Source organism: Hydra vulgaris, chromosome 07 (assembly GCF_038396675.1).
Source record: "Hydra vulgaris chromosome 07, alternate assembly HydraT2T_AEP".
Classification (NCBI taxonomy): domain Eukaryota; kingdom Metazoa; phylum Cnidaria; class Hydrozoa; order Anthoathecata; family Hydridae; genus Hydra; species Hydra vulgaris.
The window spans coordinates 1,031,330-1,049,357 of record NC_088926.1 but is presented as its reverse complement, the minus strand read 5'-3'; the positions used below and the strand labels follow the sequence as shown (position 1 = coordinate 1,049,357).

Genomic DNA, 18,028 nt, shown 5'->3' with positions numbered 1-18,028 from the left:
AAGGACGATATTTTTGATGAAAAGTAGTAGAAAAACGCAATTGTCTACTTATTCAATCTCGAATAAGTGGACAATTACGTACAATTAAATCATCATTTTAAGATCATTTTTTTCTTCTGCAGAAAAATGCAGAAGAAAAAAAATAATCGTAAAATGATGTAACGGTATTATTATTATGGTTATTTTTGTATTATTACAAATATTTTTATATTCTTCTATTGAATTAAGCCATAGCTTAATCCAATAGAAGAATTTTTTCTTCTTTTTTAAAGCATACTTACAAACAGGGAGAAAGGCCTCGAAATACGGGGGTAATCAGGAAACTTAAAAATATTACGGATACTACAGAGTTTAACTTAATTCCATTTTAAAACCATATGCGTAGTTACATACTTCCAGCGTTGGCTCGGCAACCATTTTTTTAATTAATAGCAGTGGCAACAACCTAATTTATATTTTAAATAAATCTATATAAACACATAAAAACTTATTTATTGTTTATATAAAATTATATTAAAAATTTTATGGGTGGTAGACTCGCATATAAACGCGCATATAAGAATGAATAAACACGCATATAAGAATGAATAAATGCGCATATAAGAATGTATAAATGCGTATATAAGAATGTATAAATGCGCATATAAGAATGAATAAACACTCATATAAAAATGAAGAGACGCGCATATAAAAATGAATAACCCTGTCACATTCATCCAAATGTTATGTGGTAGTGGTGCTATTGTCATTATTGTCACATTCATCCAAGTCTTATGCAGTAGTGGTGTAGTGGTAGAGTGCTAGCCTCATAAGCGAGAAGTTCCAAATTTGATCAACACCACGTCCCTGGTAGTACCGCTCTTAATTTGATTCTCCGCGCAGCGGCCTTATTTGTCTAGGTTCGTGTTTCGGAGTTTTAGATTAAGGAAGGGATGTAACCACAACTAAAGTAGTCTCTTAAAGTGTAGTGGCTAATAGTCTTGGGGGAGGTGAATTGAAATTTTAAAAAAATGTGTTCTCCACAACTTACTTTATTACTCTATAAACAATTTAACAAGTGTTTTATTGAATCCTGTTTAAATTTCTGCATCTGTGGTTGCAGGTTTTAAAATTTTTGGAGTTCGTTACCTTCTAACTACCGTTAAATTAGTCTTTGAATCTGCAATTAACCTACTTCTTATATCTTAACTTGAGCTGAACAACTTATTCTCTGATTATAATCTGAGATTAAGTTAAATACTCTCTTAATCTGACTTGTTAATTTGAAGGCTCACTAAAAAATCAGTAAATAAGTTAAGTTAGCATAAAAAAACCTTAGAGATACATTTACCTAATGCTTTATGTTTATGTTAATTTCACGTACAGTTAATTCCCAGTAAGTCGATCACCGGTTAACTCAAACTTTTGTCATCTCGAACTGTTTTTTGTAGTCCTTTGAAAGCAAGAGCAATAATTGTTCTTGCTTTCAAGGAAATACAGAAGACCTCGGTGCAAACACGATGTAACTCCATTTCTACAAATTGTTCAGGAGATTAAATAAACAGATTAACTAATTGTCATTCAGTCAAATTCTAAGTTAAATAGCATGAGGAGTACTTTAATCTAAATCATTTTTGCAACTGTTAGATCTTGTAATTAGTAATATTCCGTTCAGATTTAAAAATCAATCAAAACTGGAGTTACATCGTTTTTGCACCGAGGTTTTCAACTGTTTTACTTCGATTAAGTCGAATATTCGTTTAGTTGAACCGTTTTCCTTGGCCCCTTGGGGGTTCGAAATTTACTGTATTTGCAGATATAAAATTACTAAAATTCTGTTGGAGTTCGTTTAAATATCTTAATGATTTAAATTTTATCTTTAAAATAATGCATTTTTTTTTTTTTTTAACTTGTATAAAAAACAAGCACAAAATGTAAGAACATACCTTGCAGGTTCTTTTTTTTTTTTTTCTTTACCTAAAATTAATATAATTATTGGGTGTTTAAAAGAAATATATAATAATAAACAAAGACGGCATGTAAATTTGCAGCTTAAAATTTGCAGTTGTTAATTAACATTTTGTAATTTTGTATTTAACAAATCATAATTTTGTAATTGATATAAACAATTGTATATTTTTTTTGTTATTTTACAAATTTTAGTATTATTTTACTAGTATTGGAAATTATTTGTAATTGTAACAAACGTGTAATTGTTTTCGGCCTTAACAAGAAAACATGATTTCAAATTTGAAATGTTACTATTTTACAAAGTTACAAATCAAAGTTAAAAATCTATTTTACAAATCATTAATAAAAAATCTTAAAATTGAATTAGCGCAAGATTTACTAACTTTCTTTGTAGCGTTCTCTGTGCTTTATATCCCCTTGGAGTCATTTTTAAAAGGGTTATTATTTAATTTATGAACAAGTTTATGGAACTTTTTATTAAATCTGTTAAGACGCCGTTCAAATAATACATAAAACTTTTATTGCTTTTTTTAGGCCCTTTGCCTCCCTAGTATGTGACATGCATAATTTTTTTATTTCTAGACATTTTCATTCTTGAAATTTTCATTGTTATCAAGTTTTAATTAAAATTATTATCGTAAGAGACGTATTTATACTTTTTAGGCGTCCTGGGGCACTGTTCCTTTAAGCGCCCTTTGTTAAGAATAACTTTTAACTTTGATATGGGGATATTATTAAAAATAAAATTTTCAATACAAACATATATTTAGTTAAACTAATCACTTAACATTAAAAAAAAATTATAATTTTCTACATGAGTTTTGTTTGCAAATGAAACTATAAAGTTATTAAAGTTTATATCTATGGTAAGTGCAGATTAAATAGATAGAATTGTTAATCTATAAAAACGATTACCAGTTATTCCCGACCTCAATTAAGATTTAACTCTCTCCTTAATGCTATATCTAGTTTTATCAGTTCTGATCATTTTACAAATATCTATTATAGTTTTAGGTCTTATGTTTCCAGTTTAACTCATTAAATAACTTCTGAATTGTATACATTCGTGAAGACGAAAGATCATTTTTATATATATTTTGTAGTTCTGTTTTTTTTTTTAAATTCTGATGGTTTTATGAGTTGAAATAAAAAATTAAACTTTTTATTGGCTTCATCATAGCACGATTTTCTTCTTTCTAGTTTAGAGTGCAGTAAAGAATCTCGAATTTCAAAATTTATTTCTCCTTTTCTTTTTTCGTCTGCAGCTAATTTTCTTTTTCTTTTGCGTTTTTTTCAACGTGTTTCAACTGGCATCTGATAGATTTTTCAAATGATACAGTTACTGTTTTAATTAAATTGTTCTGAAGTATTTTCCATCTATATGTAAAAGCACTGATAGATATTTTTAGGAAGAGTAAAAAATTCAAATGGATTTCTACAACGGTCCAGAGCGCATTCACCATCAAGATTTAAAGAGTGTGCCAAGCATAAGCAAGCAAGCTAAAGGATTAACTTCTTTAATACGAGCTTAAAGTCCAGTATATCTACCAAACATGTTAGACGTATTGTCGTAATTTTGACCACAACATTTGTTTATATCTAATCCATGCGATTCTAAAACTTCTTATTTTGCTATGCTAAAAAAGGATCAAACTGATCAACGTGACTTTTTTTTACAAAATCAACGTTTTCACATGCATATTTCGCGCATAATTATGTATATTTGCAAGTGGACTTGGATTGCTTTTTGAGTGGTACTTTCTTCGGCCAATCATACACACAAAATAAATTTACAATGTTTATAAAAATGAATTTCCAATTTTTACATTCGCGTTTTTTAAAAAAAATAAACACGTAGTCAGAAAAAACAAATAATTAGAAAGTGACTATTTTACGATTTTATAAGATTTTACCATTTTGACGGCTTGTGCCCTATTAAAACCTGGCGCCCGGGGCCAAAGCCCCACATTGCCCAACGTCTCTGATTATCGTACTCGATTATTATCGAGTTTTAAATAATGAGAGAAAAAATATCCCTAGAAAAAGTGTAAACAAAAAAATAAATATTTTTAAATGAAAAAAAATACCGATTTTGCATTTTAAGCTAAAACGTTGCGATATAAACTCAAAGTGAAAAATATATATTGCGTCACTCGAGTGCTAATCCTCTCCTTGCGCATGAGATATTTGACGAAGTTCTACGACTGCCCTCCCCTGATTTTACGTATTGTTTAAATGGTACATTAACGTATTATTTAAATGGATTGCAAAGTCTGCACTAATTTTTATTTTGTGTTTTTTAAGAACTTTTGATGTGATATTTGACGAATGATTTTTACGTATTATTTGAATAGTTTTGATGTGATAATTTAAATGATGTTTACGTATTATTTGAATGATTGCAAAACCTGCACGAATCTTTATTTAGAGTTCTTTAACAACTTTTCAAAAGTTTTTTACGAATTTTTCGAATGTTTGTTAAGAATTTTTATAAATTTATATAAAGTTTGAATCAAAAAAACGTTTTAAAAACAGCAGTGAATTTGAATTTGAAAAATTTTGAACGTTTTTAAAATTTTGTTCCATCAAGTTTTATTATTTTTAATTTGTTTAAAATTTATTTAAAATTTATTCTTATCTTATGAATAAAAAATAATTGTCTCATAAAAATTAAAATTCTAGAAAAAGTCTGCGTGCGAGTGCAAAAAAGAAAGTTCGAAAAAATTAAAAAAAAAAGTTTTAAAAAATTTGAAAAGAAGTTATGAGCATAGAATTTCAGGCCCGTAGCAACCCGCGGGGGGATGGGGAGGGGAGGGGCATTTACTCCCCCCCCCCCCTCATATTAACTTCAAATAAATAATTTTTAAAAAAACGACTGAAAAAATAACTAAAAAAAAAAAATCCTTAAACTATTTCAGGGTATTACTGCCCCCTAATATAATTTTTGTTCCTACGGCCAGGAATTTTCCTTATAAAAAAGCAGAAAAAGGTCGGGATGAATAAAATATACGATTCTTTAACTGTGTTTACTGCTTTATAAACAAAGTCGGTGAACTTTGACAAAAACAATTGTATAACATCATAGTAAATTAAAGCTAATAATAAACCAATTGTTTTTAAGAAATCTAGAGATTATCAAAAGATAATTGATTGCAAGACAAACCAAAACTATTAGATTGTGGTAATTCATGTGTTGATTATGGTATTTTTGCCAATTGTTGAATTGAAGATCATTTAATTAAAGTTAGCCCTATCAGTCGTATTCAAATTACTAAATACCCTGAAGATAACAATGGTGGACAGGGCGGTGCACAGTGGGCCAGAATGCACTTTTACTGGACAAAATTCATAACTAATTTAATATTAGAGCTATATTCACTAAAATTAGTATGAGTACTAATATGATGTCTGCGCTTTTTATGAAGGTAATATTTTTTTATTTCGTTGCTATGGATACCTTTATTTTGCTTAGCAACAACCTACTTTTGTTATCTGCAGATATTTTATAAGTGCTATATTCACTAAATTTGGCATGAGTACCAATATGAGATCACACTTCTTACAAAAGTGATAATTTTTTAAATTTCGTTGTTATGGATACTTATATTGCTTAGTTACCGGATACTTTCCTTAGTTACAAAGTGGTAAATTGATATTTGAATATCTTATCGGATTTTTGACCCACCTATATTGAATAACAATTGAGTATTTAGGTAAATAATGTTTTAGGAATAATAAAAGCAAAAAATAGTGCAAGAAAACATTTTCAATTTTAAATTACATCAAAAAAATATAAAACAATAATATCGTTTGAAGATTGTTTAAGTAATTGTAAAACATCTGAAGGAAATGCTTTATGATTTGTTTGGTGTGATGTTGATTTACGCAATGATGAAATAACAGGATCACTGGAAACTAGGAGTCTATTGATAAGATCAGTATTTGTTGCTTTTCTGGATGTTTTTCGGCTGAAATTTTCGCGATAAGATTTAAAGTCTTTATTTCTAGCCTCTTGAGCTTCCTCTGACATAAGTCCGATGGGTAATGTAAGGCTTTTAATTATGTCATGTCCATGTATCAATACTTTGTGAACTGATTGAGCCATGTAATACCATGGATAAAGGGACACATATAGTCTAAAAGTGTCAAAACAATAATCCTTGAACTTTAAGCAGTCTATTTCATATCCTGAAGAGAGCGTTACCAAGATAATGTAAAATCTGAATATAAGGTTTTGGTCAATACCCAGAATTTCAGCTGTTTGTTCATATGCTGCAAAAGCACGCCTTGAGGTATTGCCATCATTACTTGTTCCAGAACCACCACTTTTAGGGAAATCAACAACAAGTCCCATTTTGTTCATAAAATCAGTCTGAATCTTTTGTTTAGCTACAGATGCCTTTTCTTTGTGTTCTTTAGATCTTGCTTGCCACTTTCTTGTTTCTTTTTTATATGCAATGTGCAATAACATCTCAAAAAATCGAATCCATGCATGAAGACTGGAAAGACCATATTTGAACTCTCTGTTAGTATAATCTATATTAAGGATATCAAGACTATTCATATTTTTTGGAGAGACACCACACACTGAACAGCATTGGTATGAGTTATTTTTTTCAGATAATATTGTTTGAACCTTCCCATCAATCATTGTAAGTTCAATAATACAATTCACTTCAATAGAAGATCCGCAAACCTCTAATAAAATCATACCCAAGCTTTCTATCTCACTTTTAATGTACTGATCTTCTTCAATCACAGATTCTTTGGATTCCATTTTGTATGCAAATCTTATGGGTCTACAATAGGCTGTGGAGGACGACTTTTGATTTCTCCAAATAGGCACCTTTTTGTTGCTGTTGTTAAATCCAGTCAAATCCAATGGGACAAGACAAGTAATAAATTATGATTCTTCACGCTTTAAATCTCTGTTAATGTCGGGTTCTGATAAAACTTGTTTATAAATGCTTTGGCCAGTAGCACCATCAAAACCAGCCTTACACGTTAGTGTCATTGTTTTTATTGCTTTGTCGTTCAATATCAAGTGCCTTAGCACAGGTTCCTGAACTGCACAGATTCTTTGCAAAGTATGAGTCATTAAATCTTTTAAAGGAACTGAAGCTGAATAGTCCTCCACTGTTATGTTTGCAGGATAACATTTCAATTTTGCATCTCTGACATCATTGTAAGCGGGGTAGATGTTATATTCTTTCTCCAAGGCTCCGCTTCTAATCAATTGATAGGAAGCTTTTGTCAGACTTGCATCAATTATTAAAGCCAGTGCTTCGTCTGCTGAATATTTAGTTGCTTTATCTGTATTTGATATATTTAAAACATTCTTGGCAGCAATAACAACAGATTCATCTCTAAATTTTTTATTAGCAGCAAAAAATAATTCATTGGATGAATGAGATTCAATTAAACAAGATACATGCCGTTTTTTAGTTTTATTAGAAATATTATCAAATGCAACTGGTTTTCGACCACGTCTACTTGCAGTTGGTTCATTGTCTTTTTTTCTGACAATTAAATATTCATTAAGCCAGTTCACAAACTTCTTTTCAAAATTTTTCACAGTATAGTTTGCTGATTTCCACTTTTTTTTATACAAGTAAACAAATCGTTGAACAGCATGTCTAAAATCAACGTCTTTAAAATCAGCAAATTTTGGCTGAATAAATTTTAATATATCTTCAGTAATATTTTGTTTTGAAATACTAAGATTGTTTTTTTGGAGAAAATTATGAATGTCTAAGTTTAACAAAACCATATCTAAATAATTATTGTAACAAGTATTTTGTATTTAAAAGTAAAATGTTATAATATATATGCCGCCTGGACTACTAATTCTTGTTAGTAATTAAGTTACTACAAGTGTTAGTAATTAAAATTAAAAGTAATTAAATTGTTGTCAGTGTTAGTAATTAAATGACTAACAACTACCGAAAATATGTTGTTGCTATGTTATGCAAAGTAAGGTATCCATAGTAACCAAAAAAAGTTAAGCTCATAAGAATTCTGAATCTCATTTTAATACATACCCCCAATATTGTGTATTTAGCGCAAGTAAAATACTGTTAAAACAACGTTAATGTAAAAAATGAGTTGTTGCTATGCAAAATTTAGTACCATAGCAACCAAGTTAAAACATACATAAAATCTGAACGGGGATTTAAGGGGACGAGCAATTAATTAAAACTCGATTGAAGCATCATATAGCTCAAATAAATATATGACAACACATGGCAAATTGTGGTAATTATTAGTTATTGTGCGGCAAAAAATAAGTTTCTTAAGAAATTTTTTTTTTTAATCTGTGATTTTCAAAGTATAACTGAGATAACATGCTATGACAAATTTATTTCACACATTGGTTTTTCTTATCTCTAAATACTCTAGAATAACATGTACTAATTTTTTGTTTCAAAAACGTAGATGTAATTGAAATATAACACAACGTTGATGTCACCGTTAATTACTTATTTATAATTTTTTTTTATTTTTATTTTATCTCAATATTCAAATGCTTAGAGTCCTGGTAACTAAGGGATTTAATATAAATAAATTATCAATAGATTTCTCCTAATATATGTAGATACTAAAATTAAATAGGTTTTCAAGATTAGACAACTAAAATTTTTCCCATTTTGTCCACCTACTGGCCCACTGTGCGGTGGAAACTAAAATTAACAATTACATTCTTTCAAAATTTAATTCAGCCCTGGTAATGGCAATGCTAGACATATTGGAAGCCAATGTATCACCTAAGTTAGTTTATAAGGCATAATTTTTTTTTATAACAACGTTCATTCATTTATTTAGTCCATATTTTTTGGACCAAAATAAAAATAACCTGAACAATTGTAATAATTTAAATAAATAAGACAATATAGTCTTATTTATCTAAAAAATAAATAAGACTATATTGTCTTATTTTTTATTTTAAATAAATAAGACTATATTGTCTTATTTATTTAAAATAATAAATAAGACAATATATAAAGTCAAAACTTTAGTTTTTCTAACAATACGATAGTAATAGTAATAGTTTACTTAAAGGTCTTACTTTGCGAAGACCTTGATATAAACTGTTTTGCTGCTTTGTGTATCATCATTCATTCTCTTTTAATAAGTAATTGCAAACATATAGCTTGTTAATACACCTGGGCTCATTCGTAAAACATGCCATGTCTTGATCCGTCTTATCATGATAAACGTTTTTTCATCAGTTGCAGATGAAACTGTATATGTTGAAATTAGCATCATGAGCTATGTGTATTTGAAAAAGACTCTTTTGAAATAGTCTTCTTTATCAAAATAACAATAATCTTTCGAATGACAAGCACATTGCTATTTTAATTCCGCCTTGTGTAACTTAATAGGTAGAAACCACGGTTTCAATGGTTACATCAATATCACAGCTTATGTACAGTACTATCATTCTATTTAAATCTTGTTTTTATGTCTTTTTGATTGTTACTTTTGATCTTTGAAATGGTCATGTTGCTATAATCTAAGCGTTGCCTTACTTGATTTTTTAGTGAGATTCTTATCTACCCCTAGTTTTTCAAACTTCTTGATCTGCTAAAAAATAAATAATCATAAGTCGTAATGTGTTTGTATTTAGAGGTGATTTGAAGGGGTATATAGAGTATAGTGAGTATGTGTGTGACATCCTTCCTATGTTGGAAATAGCCGGTGTCTGTTTCCAACATAGCCGGTTTTTTAAGGAATAGAGTTGGCTAGTCGGCATTTTACACATTTTAGTTATCAGTTTTTTAGTTTTGAAGACTTTTTTTTTTTAGAAAGAAGTCGGCAGTTTTTAGGAATTAGAAGTCCTTATTTTATGCCTAGAATCGCCTCTGTTTGTATTACACATTTTGACATCCTGAAATACAAGTGTCGTAAACTACACTTGGCCGTTTGAATAAAAAAAAGCAATTGCGTTATTCAGTAATTGGTCAGCTTTACGAGAATAAAAACTTCAGTATATTTGCTCAAATTTTTATTCACGTAGAGCTGAACAATTTCTCCAAAAACGCTGAATAAATGCAATTGCTTTTTTTATTCACCCGGCCAACTGTGTTTGAAGTAAGAAAATTGAGTTCGAAGTTTAAATTACAATAGCTCCTGGTGTAAATTTATTAACATGTTGAAATTTAACGCAATTGACAAAAATCAAAATAGGTTTTTGTTTAAATAGTAAAAAAAATCAAAACCGCTATAATTCTTAAAACTATTTAAGAATGCCGTTTTTTAAATAGAAAACATTTAAATGTCGGAGTACAATTGTCATAATTGCAGTTAAATTAGATTTAACGACAGTTAATGATATAATTACTGATTGTGACTAATTATATAATTACTGATTGATTTATAATCACAATAAGTTATTGCTTTCAAATATGTCTGTTTGATCTAACACAGACATTTTGATTGAACATTCAATTTATCAGTGAAAAGAGCTGAAACTTAGATCTTATGATAAACTAAAAACTAATTTCATACTTTTTTATAACATTTTTACAATAAAGAAAAAATAAATACAATATTAGTCACTATAATATTATAGTATTATTTTATAAATATGATTTATTTGTTTAAGAATTCGTCCTCCTCATTTAATTACTGGATTCGCCCCTGTTTGTATTATACATTTTGTCATCTCGAAATACAAGTGTCATAAACGATACTGTGTTTAAAGTAAGACAATTGAATTCAAAGTTTAAATTGCAACAGCTCCTTGTGTAAATTTATATGTTGATACAATTAAAACTAAAATCAAAATAAGTTTTTGCAGAGGCGATTCTCAAACAAAATGAAGGGGGGGGGGGGTGAATCCTCAAGTAACTATAATATTGTGGTACTATTATATTAAGTTTTTTTTTTTTTATACATCTTCGCTTTCAACAAGGCTCCAAGCAACTACTTTATCTTTTCTCTTCCAGTAACTCTTAACTATTAAAGTTAAGAGTTACTGGAAGAGAAAAGATAAAGTTTGTAGAGCAAGATAACGATTAACAGACGACTTAAAGGATTGTAAATTAAATGAATCAGGAAAGTAAGATGAAGAAAGCGAATTCCAAAGAACTGATGTTCGAAGAAAAAAACTAGTCGAATAAAAGTTTTTGGAGCACTTAGGAACAGTCACAGAAAAATGATGAGACTTAATTGAATGACGAGTAACACGAGAATGAATTTCAGTAGATGGTACAAGAAACGCTTGCACTTTAGAGCAGTGCCCATTATAGTATTTGTAGAAAAGAGGAAGAGAAGCAACATTCTGAAGATGTGATAATGGTTGGAGGTTGGCAGCAAAAACAGGTCCAACTATGTTAACAATACGTTTTGAGAATTATAGAGATAAAGAATAGAATCCGAAGTAAAAAAGTTCGAGCTTGATAAAGAGATGCAACCTTAGCCGATGGTAATTTTGCAACAGATTTGATATATGGTTTCCGAGAAAAATCGGAAGTAAGAGTGATTCCTGAAAGATGAAGAGTGGATGACTCATCCAAAACATCACCGTTCATAAATATAGAAAGATCTAAATTATTGCGATAACAATTGGCTGAAAAAAATTGAGTTTTATCTGTATTGAAGTTCAACAGCCACTGTGGGCTCATGCTGTTGCAGAAGTGAGATCTTTTTCAAGCTCAAATGCTCCCTCCAAGCAATCATAGTGTTGGCTTTGTATCACGACAAGAATAAATGGTGGTATCGTCAGCAAACAATGCCACCTCAGATGTGAGAATATCTGGAAGATCGTTAATGTAAATTAAAAAGAGTATAGGGCCAAGGATAGAACCTTGAGGAGCCCCTGAAGTTACAGAATAAGAAGTAGAGTACTGTCCATCAAGGACAACTTTTGTACCACAATTAGAAAGGAAGGATTCAATAATCTTAAAGATGTTGCTAGGTACACTGTAAGAAGAAAGCTTATGGAGAAGACCAGCATGCCAAACTTTATCAAAAGCTTTTGAAATGTCAAGAGCGATGGCCTTAACCTCTCCACCTTTATCTAATGCACGATAAAACCAATCGTTATTACTGTTAGCACATCAGCTGTAGAACGAGAAGATCGAAATCCATATTGATGGTCAGAAAGTAAGTTATTAGATTCAAGATGAGAAATTAAGTGTTTGTTAATTAAAGATTCAAAAACCTTGCTCATGATAGAAAGAAGACTAATGGGACGGTAGTTAGACAAATCAGATCGCTCTCCAGAGTTTTTGAAGATAGGAATAACAGATGCCGCTTTCCAGCAGGCTGGAAAACAAGACTCTGATAAGCACTTGCTGAATAGTTTTGAGAGTATAGACGACAGCTCCGGAGAACACCTCTGCAAGACAATAACAGGTATGTTGTCCGGGCCACAAGCTGTAGAAGAGTCTAAGCAGGAAATTACTTTAGATAGAGAAGCTGAAGTGATACAAATGTCAAGCAATGGATCAACCTATTTGACGGCTAAAACAGGTAGAATGCAACTAGTGGAATCAAGAGACAACATTGATGAAAAATTCTCAGCAATTTATTCAGCTTTGTCTATAGGTGAGGTGACAAAGTCTAAATCACACAAGAGAGCTGGAATTATAGATTTGCTCTTATTGATACTTTTAAAGATTCTCCAGAAGTCACGAGAGTCTAATTTTTGTGATGAAATACTAGACTTCATGATCTGAGAATGAGAGCGGGCTTCGGCGTTAGACAAAACCTTTTTGCAATGGTTTATAGCAGTAATAAACAGACATCTGTTTTCTGGAGAATTGTTTTGCTGATAAATATAAAAATAACGGTTTCAGTTGGCAATTTCAGAAGCGCAGTGTGAGGAAAACCATGGAGGAGAGTGAGACTTGACTTGGAATTGTTGAGAGGGAACAAAAGATTCCATGCCAGCCTGAATCCACGAAGTTATGTAAGAAGCGCATTTGTTGACAGGAAGACGAAAGATTTCTACCCAAGGGCCATCACGAAGAAAATCACGGAAAGAATCCCAGTCAGTCAGTTAAGGTATTTGTAAGAGGTACGATAATAGGGTATTCAGGTGATGAAGAAGAATGAGATATTAGTTTTAAAGAGATCAAAATGTGATTAGAAGCACCTAAGGGTGAATGTGGAGAAACTGAGCACTGACTAGGATCAGAAACAAGACATAAGTCGAGTAGAGAAGGTAAATGATTAGGGTTGTTAGGAAAGCGAGTTGGAAAGTTGACTATTTGAGTTAGGGATTGAGAAAGACAAAAGTTGTGGGTTTTAATGCCTGCAGAGTCACTGACACTAGAGCCAAGCCATTCAGAGTGGTGAGCATTAAAGTCACCGACAACAACTATATTAGCTGATGGATAAAGAGAGAGGGCTTGGTCGATATGATCAGAAATAACGTCAAAAAGAGTGCAGTCTTGAGATGAAGGAGAGCGATATAGAACAAAGAGAAAGGCATAGAGTGAAGTGGTGCAAGAATAGTCTGTTGATTCAAATCTAGTTTCACAATAAATGGGTGAATTCTTACGAATTTAAATGCCCAAGCAAGCATGTGACTATTGGAGTCTTTACGAATTAAAGGAAGATAACCATCAACACTAAGATCATAAGATGAGACAGCTGAACTCAAATTAGTCTCACAAAGAGCAATTAGGTCTTGTGAACTTTGCAAGAGATAAGACTCAACAGAAGAAAACTTACTTCGAAGACCACGAATATTAGTGAATGATATGTTTAGAGAACGTGGCGATGACGATGGGTTTTTGTTTTTTATAGTTTTTGGTATTTCAGTCATTTAAAATTTTTTTTTTAAATTGACTCAAAGCATAGATAGTACTCAGAACACTGTTTTATAGCTCAAGCAATTGCCACATTACTATTAATAAACCCTAAGCCGTAACAAAGGGCTTCAAATGTGACCTCGACAATGCACACCAAAATTTCGAACAGGGACACCATCCATGCGCAACATGGCACTGTTAATACTTTGATATTTTTCAGCTGTTTTGTGGAGCCAGTCTCTCTGAGAGCTACCACAGAGTTTGGGAAACCTGACTACCAGCCGGCCTCAGAACCATAAAACTGAGTTTTAGAGCTTTACTCTTATTAGGAAATAATAGAATGAGTTGCCTAGTCATAAAAACAGAGACACAAGCAAAACCCATGCATTGAGTCAAGAAGATCCAGCATTCAACATCCTAAACTGGAAACAATGTATTAAAAAGACATCTGTGCCAGACTAATGGGTGAAGAAGGGGTGCGAAGCAGGGCAACAGATAGAATCTGTTTACCCCTTAATCTTTGCCTAGGAGGCCTTCTACAAGACAGTACCCAGATGCATTTAACATCTGCGTAAAGTGAGTATTTTTATCGAGACACCATCTCTAGCTTTTACTCAACCATAAGCCCCAAGGCTTTTGGTTGAGTAAAACTCCGACTTTTAAGTCGGAGTTGGCATCTCCTAGCCTTGGCCTAAAAATGTGTATCCTACAAGGCAGCAGGATATGAAGATTGTACTGGGTTACATGTTACCAGTAGCAGGATAACCTGACCAGACATAAAGTGTTGATTTATTTGTTTAGACTTTGACTCAAAAAGAGTGCTATAAATTCCAGATCATTGCCAACAAAATATTCAACTATTGGTTTAAAGTCATTGATTTTTTTACCTGAAAGCAAAAAACTTGAATCATTTATTCTTGCAGGGACTTTTTAATTTTCTTTAATTTTTAATTTTAAGTTTTCCATTATTTTTTCCTTAAGGAGTAACTTTTACTTATCTCTCTTTATATGTCGGACATTAGAAGAACAGTAGCTATTTTTTACGATTAGTTGGTTTTTGAAGTCATCTTTGCACATTTTTGCACGAGTACTGTACTGCATACTGAGAGAAATATTCTATACAAACCGTGTTGTGCCGCAGTGGAATACCCTGCTGCAAACAGTAATAAACGCAATCTCAGTGGATAAATATTTAAATTCGTAAAGGAAAAGCATAAAAGCATAATATCATTTAATATATACTTACGTTATGCTACTTATACTTATACTTACTTAAAAGCCCTTAAATTTTTGCCGCAACTGCCCCAAACGTGAGAGTAATAAGTTGACATAATATATATATTTTTTTACTATTCTTAACGTTAAGTTATATTCACCGATAAATTTTAATTTAGATGGATGCGAGAATAAAGACAGGAATATTTGTATTTACGAGTAAATTAAAAATGTTTAGACTGTTAGAATATTTTTAATTGTAATGAATTTTTAAATAACTTTGCCACTGATCCTCCTATAACAAATGGTACCTCTACCAAAACGAAAATGCCTTAGGGATCGTCCATAAATACGTCACGCATGGGGGGTGGGAAGGGTTAGAGATTTTGTAACGACTCAAACGGAGCTGTTACTAAAGAGCTACAATGTTGTGATAAGGGGGGAAGGGTCAAAAATAATCAAAAATTGCGTGACGTATTTGTGGACAACCCCTGACAGAAGACACTTAACCAAATTTAAATCAACGAGCTAGCTCCACTATATCAATATTATTAACGAACGCGAAGAACCGAATTTTAAACGGAGAGAAATTCAGAAAAATTTGAAAAACCTTATTTTTTTATTATAAACAGATTACGCTGCCCTGAGTTAAACAATTTTCTTCTAGTATTTTTGTTTTTTTAAAACTTGATGATTCCGGCTCTCCTGTTAATAACATACACTACCCTCCCTCGTTTATTTAATTTAAGATATTTCTGACCCTCCCCTTTATTAAGACCCACACTATTAAAAAGATTTGTTATAAATCGGTTATAAATCGACACTTTATTGTCTATTATTTGTCTGCAAAACTCAGGAAAACTTTTCTTAGACATAAAGGTTTCATGAGTACAAGAGATTTTACATAATTATATAAATTAATGGTACAAACAGAGTGAAAGTAGAAGGCAAAAGTAAGTAACAGCGCGCATAATACATCAAATTTAGGTTTATCAAAATCAAGTTAAATGTAACGCCAGCTTGCACTTAGCAAACAAAAACATAAAATTATTTGACATCAGGGAGTTAGGAAAGACTTATTAAGAAGAAAATGTACTGCGTTGCAAAAGCAGATATATTTGTAACTAGTTTTTTTCTCCATTAAGTTTTGTTTTGTTTCAAATTACTTACAAAAAAAAAAAAAAAACGAAACAAAGATTGTAAAATTATGAATTATTCGTTTGAGTATGTTTTTTAAGTTCGAGTACAACATTAAATTTTGTTTTTCTCGATACCTTAGCAATTAAATCGATTTAAATTGAAGTTTAACTATGCTAAGATTTTAATTACTTTATTTATGCAAGAAGTTTAACCAATTTTTGATTTGTAAACAGTTGAGTTATTTAAATTTAATTTGACTAAATTGATAGTTTTAGTTTTTCTTATTTATGCAAGAATTATTATTTTTATCTATTGTCTCAATATCATCAACAAGTAGTTGTTTTATCTTCAATAAAGATGCAGGAACTGTTTATACTGTTTAATACAGATTTCATTTATTAAAGATTGATGTTTTGAAGCTTTTCAAAACTTTAGCATTCTCCAGCTAAAGTTTTCTCATAAATTGATTAGACAAATAAATGTTATTTATAATCACTAAAACAATAGTTTGCATCACTTTTTATAAACTTCCCTTTTATCTTATACAACTTGATTCTTGAAATTTTATTTGTTGTATAAATTTATAATAAAGCAAAGAATAGACTTAAGTTCAACTTTTATTGTTTAAATTTTCAAGTGAGAGTTTTTTGTATTTCTTGTAAAATTATTTAGTACTTCACTGTTTACAAAATCAATGGAAAATATCCATTTTTTGTAGTTAAATAGTATTGTGTATAAATGTCAATACTCTCATATAAATAATTTCTTTTACAAACAATCATTATATCTAATCAACATATTTTTACTGTGTCAACCATTTTATGATATTTCTCATAGTTTTGTTTTGTAACTTATGTTGTATTTGAATATTATTTTTTATTTGTGTTTAAGAATAATAAAGCACAATATTTATTACAAGATGGAATATTTCTATTATAAGTTAATGTTTTTGTCCACTTTATATTTTTTTCCGATATTTAAAAATTATTATTTCATAATCAGTCTGTCTCCTGTCGGTCCAATGTTGGTATCTCTTTTTCTTGTTGCAAATTTGGTCACATATCTGTTTGAGTTATTTAAGAGAATTACTTTTGAACATTTTTTGTCAACTCATGTCATTTAATAATGAAAAATTTGATTATTTTGTTGTATTTTATCAACCTCTTATCTGAAATAAAAATCTCTTATCTCAAGCAAAAGAAAGAGAATTAAAAAGTTTTTATTAAAAGTTGCATCTGTTTTTGTTTTTTGTTTATACAACACTTCTTATCTCAAGCTGAATTTGTTATCACACTAATTAGCAACTATTAGAAAACTAATCTTAAGTAACTAATTAGCACTATTAGCAAACAGTTATAAAGTCACTTGTGTAAAAATTTCTTTAAAGTACATTTCTTTCTTAGTAAATGTCTTAAATAGGTGTTTGCACTATGATTGTAATAAACTGAAACAAATACTTGTTTTTCTCAGAATGGGAATGACAATTTTATAATTATTGTTTTGATGAGCCACTAGCCATAGTTCACAATAAATAAATTAAAATATAAACAAATATATAAAAATGTAATAAAATCAAATATAAAAAATAGATTAATTTTGCAGTTTAATTACAAAGCAATTTGTTTACAAATATGTAAAAAAAATTTTTAACTAATTAAATGGCATTTTGCAGCTAAGCAATTGCGTTAATCTTTTAAATATGATTTTCAATGTTAGACATAAATTTTTTCTTAGTTTTTTCTTGGTTTGAAGTGTTGCTTAGTAACTCCTTAATAAATTTTATTTATAGAAGACCTTTTGGTGGTGCTACAATTTTGTGTAATAATCAGCAAAATATTTTTTTCACCTCATATAAAAGATGAAAAATTTTCCATTGCTTGTAATTTTTATTGTTATTGATGATTTTCTCTATTTAATAATCTGTTATTTTTCTAGTTAAAGATAAAAGTTGTGATAATTAA

At 30.2% G+C, this 18,028-nt stretch overlaps 1 protein-coding gene across 2 annotated transcripts in view; it reads left to right on the top strand.

The window, feature by feature from the left end:
• Positions 1-15,707: 15,707 nt before the first annotated feature.
• Positions 15,708-18,028, top strand: part of LOC100214907 (4-aminobutyrate aminotransferase, mitochondrial) — a 69,564-nt gene continuing 67,243 nt past the window's right edge. Inside the window, exon 1 of one of the 2 annotated variants that reach the window (XM_065800750.1) lies at positions 15,708-15,880. The gene's annotated coding sequence lies outside the window, so the exon portion shown is untranslated. The remainder of the gene's footprint in view (positions 15,881-18,028) is intronic. The other variant, XM_065800751.1, reaches the window with a different exon arrangement.